The sequence below is a fragment of the Taudactylus pleione genome, unplaced genomic scaffold, assembly GCF_031769625.1.
Source record: "Taudactylus pleione unplaced genomic scaffold, aTauple2 ptg000662l, whole genome shotgun sequence".
NCBI classification, from domain to species: Eukaryota; Metazoa; Chordata; class Amphibia; order Anura; family Myobatrachidae; genus Taudactylus; species Taudactylus pleione.
This window is the reverse complement of record NW_028285064.1, coordinates 2,394,158-2,400,157: the sequence shown is the minus strand read 5'-3', so window position 1 is coordinate 2,400,157 and position 6,000 is coordinate 2,394,158.

Here is a 6,000-nt window from a genome sequence, read left to right as displayed (position 1 = left end):
CAGAACCAGGCTGCGAGACACTGGCGGAACTTAGAGACCCGGGGCAGGCTGGGTATAGCAGGTAGACGGGATCAGGAGACAGGTAGTAACAGGAGCAAACTGCACCAAAGCTGAGAGGGGAGTCTGCAGAAACACACTGGAACTGACACTTTAAATGAGCAAAGGAGCACAGAGAACTAGCTCACAGCATACGCTGTGATAGATGTTGCACTGGCAACTAAAGAGCCCCTGGACAGCCCTTTAGTACCCTCAGGTAGTGCAGGATTGGTTGCTAGCCTCCCCAGCCCAGACTGAACCTTATTGGCCAGAAACGACATGTGACCCAAATCCAAGATGGCCGCGCCCAGTGGTCACAGCATGGAAGCTCTGCCAGTCTCAGCCCCTCTCACCTGCCTCCAGATGGAAGCCCTTGGTCTGCGGAGACTCACAGCACCCAGCGCTATTCTCCAGGAACCTGCACCTCTGCTGGAAACACCATGCCACAGCGCCCGGAGCGGTAAGCGTCGCGATCTCAGCAGCCTGTCACCCCTGGTCATAACATACTTTTTATATAGGACACTACTACTGTGTGGCATACTGTTTATATAGGGCACTACTACTGTGTGGCATACTGTATATAAAGGACACTACTACTGTGTGGCATACTGTTGTTTATATAGGGCACTGCTACTATGTGGCATACTGTATAAAGGGCACTACTAGTGTGTGGCATACTGTATATAAAGGGCACTACTAGTGTGTGGCATACTGTATATAAAGGGCACTACTACTGTGTGGCATACTGTATATAAAGGGCACTACTAGTGTGTGGCATACTGTATATAAAGGGCACTACTACTGTGTGGCATACTGTATATAAAGGGCACTACTACTGTGTGGCATACTGTGTATAAAGGGCACTACTACTGTGTGGCATACTGTGTATAAAGGGCACTACTGTGCTGTTGTTCTGAGGGCTTGTATAGTGGCCCTGGAGTCGCTCCTGTGCTGAACTTGCGGTGCTGTATATTGTATTTTTTTACTTTTTGTGGGAGGAGCATGGCCACGTCCCCAGTGACTCCCAGGTTTTTATTTTTAAAATATAGCGACCCTAGCATATATAATAAATGCTGGTGAGCCAGCTCTTTAAGATAGTCTAAATGCACCTTTTTCTGGGACACATTTTGTACTTGCAATTTAAACGCAAATTCTCTCCAGCTCATTATGAGGCCACATGAGTGCACAAAGCTGTACAGAGAGAACACTGAGCGCTCGTTCTTTCATTCCGACAAGCATAATTTCCCGTAGCTACAGTTCTGCCCCCACAATGCCTGGTGGAACAAGTGAGGTTGCACAAGAATCATGATCAGTGGCCTTTGTTTCAAGCCTATATATAATTACTGCAGTGATCACGCGTGTTACTATATTTGTTTTTGGCCTATATCGCGCTGGACCCTTTTCCTGCGTGATACGTTGTTAATCCACTGGTATTGTTGCAGCTGTAGTCTCCCAGCCCACAGTCCAATGTACCGGCCGTTCCTGCCTTGCTTGGATTCGATTTCGTTAATTTCTGTTATAATGCCGTCCTGTTAGTACACAGGATGGAAGAGGTAAAAAAAAAAAGACCCTTCCAAGCAATTTTGGATTCAAGGCTTTGCTCCCATCCGGCCCCACCTCCGTTTAATGCCAGCAAGTCTCTGCCAGAAGCCTTTTTCTGCCAGATGAGAAACATCTGTCCTGAGCAACGCACATCTGGCTGCCAGCCCCCTGACTGGCTGGAAGCAATAGGTGTTAACGTAGCTCTTTGGCTTTTATCAAGTCAAGTAATTTCCCTGCTGCCTCAGAAGGCCGCCTAGGACGTCAGACTCGGGTGGGCTTCGCCTGGGTCAGCGACGACTCCTGTGATTGCTTCTGTTGCCTTAATTCTGGGTCTCTGTGACTAAAATCACTCTCTGTACTCTCTGTACTAATGAGCAGTCCCTGGTGTCACATGCTTTCCAATCAACAGGCCAGTGCCTGAGCAAGCAGTGACATTATTCCGTCCTGTCCCTAAATACCCTCTGCCACAATTCAGTCACATGCCAGCACGAGCCTCCGCTGTGAGACATTGGGCTGGTAGTCCGTGGCTTACTGTATGGCCCAAGACCAGATCTGTCCAGCGGGGCGACTGTATTTGATACGGATACGGATGCCGCTGGGGGCACCCTTGAATACTGGGTGATAGTGGAAATGGCCACACCTTAAAATGTCCTCTTTTTCCAAATACATATAGGACCTCATTCAGAGCCGCTAGCAAACAGCGAGCGCTCGCTCTGAATGAGGGCGGTCATTTGTTTTTTTCTAAGCCGGCCTCCTGGCCGCTCGCTAAGCTGTGGGTGACCACCCACAGCTTTTGCGAGCGGCCAGGTGATGGTCGCGACCATCGGGCTTGCGACGAGGCTTGCCTCATCTGCCGAAAGCCCCAGTGAGCTTCCGGCTCTAATAGAGCCGGAAGCTCACTACTGACATCACTGGTGATGTCAGTAAGGCCGCCCACAAACGGCAGGCGTTCCTTCAGGAACGCCTCCGTTTGCCCAGCCAGCACCCCCACCCCGCCTACAAAACGGGGTGAGCTATCGATCAACATCGACAGCTGCCCCGTTTGTAGTGAGTCCCGGAGTGAGTGAATTTCTCACTCGCTACGGGGCTTGTGCATGCCGCGCGTGCACAATGCACAACCATTGACCCGCTTGCGAGCGGGTCTGAATGAGGTCCATAGTGTAGCCCACCATGCAAATTAAACATATTTGGGCATGATATAGTTTTATTGAACCATAATGATTTTCATTACTGAGAAACACAGGGCCTGATGCAGCAAGGAACACAGTTACTAATACGCAGGCAATCTGTCGATTAATTCGCAGTGTGCATGCGAATGCATCGCAGTGCGCGTGCGCGAGCCAGATGCTGCGGTCATAACTGCGTATGTAGAGGCTACACAGACTTATAACAGAGTGATGGACAGAAAGTGCCGTTCATGGGTGGGCTTTCTCACATCCGTAATACTTGGCAGTCCTGCGTATACATCAGTAACGTCAGCCCCTCACGCAGAATGACAGCAGCTCTGACCTGTCTCAGTAATAGCAAGTCTCGGTGCACGTAGTGAGTACACAAGCTGCGTATGCATTCACAGTGGCTAATTTATGCACGCCTATGCAACGGTATTCAAACGAACTGGCGCGCCTGCTTTTTTCTGACTACTCCCTCGTCACCACCCCTAAACGCTGACGTCCCATCACTTACACCTTGATTGTTTTTCATCTGAGTGCGTGATCGCAGTGCGATCGCAATGCTGCCGCTGCCCATATGCATGCGCAGTACCCTCCATCGGCTGATCTGCGTACGCTGTTGCAATTGCAATCCATGCTGAATCAGGTCCACTGATTCATGCTTTCTTCATCACACGGGCATAGAATATGTGTTTGAGTTCTTACTGGGGTTCCGCAGGGCACTTGCAGAGGTGCCACGGGTTGGTGGACTAGGACCAAATCAACTTATTTAAGTCTGTGTGATAGGAAAAACCAGAGCTGGTGGCTGGCAACAGTGGCAAAACTAGGGTATTTGGAGCCCAGGGCAAGATGAAAAATGGAGCCCCCCCTATGTGTGCGCGCTGGAATATGCGCGTGGTCACTAAAATAGCGTGTTAACATGATACACCACCGTTTCTCATCACTCTGGGAGCATTCCTTTCCATTCCATATGCACCTTAATGCCCCCAGTAGTAGTGCCCCTTACACAATGTCCCCAGTAGTACTGCCCCTTATACAGTGCCTCCAGTAGTGCACTCTTATACAGTGCGCCCTATAGTGCACCCTTATACAGTGCCCCCAGTAGTGCCACTTATACAGTGGGGCACCCTTATACAGTGCCCCCAGTAGAGGTCTCCCTTATGCAGTTTTCCCTAGTAGTGCCCTTTATACAGTGCCCCTAGTAGTGGTGCCCCCTATGCAGTGCTCCCAGTGGTGGTCCCCCTTATGCAGTGCCCCCAGTAGTGCCCCTTTATACAGTGCCCCAGTAGTGGTACCCCTTATGCAGTGCCCCTTATACAGTGCCCCAATAGTGGTCCCCCTATGTAGTGCCCCTTATACAGTGCCCTCAGTAGTGGTCCCTCTTATGAAGGCCCCAAGTAGTTCCCCTTAAACAGTGCCCCCAGTAGTTCCCCTTATACAGTGCCCCCATTAGTGGTCCCCTCTATGCAGTGCCCCTTATATAGTGGTCCCGCCTATTCAGTGCCCCCAGTAGTGGTCCCCCTTATGCAGTGCCCCCAGTAGTGCCCATTGTACAGTGCGCCCAGAATTGGTCTCTCCCTGCGGGAGCAGGAAGGTGGAGCTCATGAGTGAGCTCCAGCCCGGCTCCGGCTGTGGGTGCAGCAGCCAATGAGAGTCTGTCTGAGTCTCATTGGCTGCTAAAACAAACACACCGTCACCGGGTAGTACGAGTGTACTACCCAGCGCCAGCGGTGGTGTGTTTATTTCATGTGTACTACACTGACTTTAACGGACCTGGACTGCCCCAACCCAACCCGATGGCGCCCAGGGCACGAGCCCCGGCAGACGCCCCCTCTCACTGTGGATAACCATTCACTGAGATGGTGCCCTCTTACCCCTTTTACAAAGTAATGTTGTCACTATGGGCCTTGTTTACGATGGATCGCTATTCTGCTTATACACAGTTGCTAATATCAGCGGTGATATGTAAATGTTAGCATTCGCATTGCAATCGCAAACTAACATTAGGACGCCCACTTCCCCTTACTCACATCCATATACTTGGCCAACATTGCAAAATAATCTGTAACATCGAGTAACATCGGACCCATAAGCACAGTTAAGTCAGGGTCTGACCTCACTCTGGAACTGCTAACTTCTGCGCACGCTATGAGTCCTCAGGCTGCGTATGGTATTGTAGTGGATAATTGATGCACACCCCTGCAACGCCGTTGAAACGCACTGGCACGCCTGCATTCGCCTGACCCCCCCCCGTCACCACCACACAACGTCACTTCCTGTCAATCACTCTGCGATGGGTCTGCACACTCACTGCGATCGCAGTCCCCATCGCAGCGGCCGGTTCGATGTGTACGCATGCCCAGAACGCAACAGGCTGCCAGGCTGCATGCGTATTTGCAACTGCGATCCTTGCTGTATGAGGCCCTATATCATTAGGAGGATATTTGCTGATGGGGTGGAAGAAACAAGCAAATGATTTTCCTTATAAGAGAATGCGCCCCCACCTCAAGCCTCCTGCAAGAGACCCTTCCTCAGTCTCCCGTTTATCCTATATGGGATTGTTTGTGCAGAAAATCCCTCTTATCTCTGTACAGTTTTATGCTGCTGACAGATGGAGCCTTAACAGAGGCACCACAGAGACCAGTGAGGGCCAGACAGGAGCTTTTCAGAGCTCATACTGTGCTACTGTGACAAGGAAACTGCATTTCCCATTGGCTGGAGTACGGCTCTAGAGCTTATTAATCTGATCGCAAAACGCAGCATTCAAATGCATCCGTCTGACATTAGCCTTCCATTTTGTTGGTTATTTATCAAACAGTGAGATGGTTATTAAGTGTATGTGCACAAACAGTAGTAATCAGTGCTTGTCCTTAGCGGTATAACTTGATATATTACCATAAGCTTATATTATAAAGTGTGTCATGATTTTAGTTTGCCTGTATGTTGCTCTCGCGGAATATGCGGTAGGAACATGCATCAAACCTTTTAAAGATTACAAGTAAAGATGTTAGCTATAGTGACCAATCAGTATCTAGCTATCATTTATCTAGTACATTCTATAAAGGGATGGGTACGGGATCCCGGCAGTCAGAATCCTGATGCTGGTATCCCGATAGGTTTAGAATACCAACACTTGTTGGTCAGTATTCTAGCATTCTAACCCTCCCCTTCTCCCTACCCTAACCCTCCCTCCCCGTGACTGACCCTAACCTCCCCCCTAGTGCCTAAACCTAACCTCCCCTTCCCCACACCC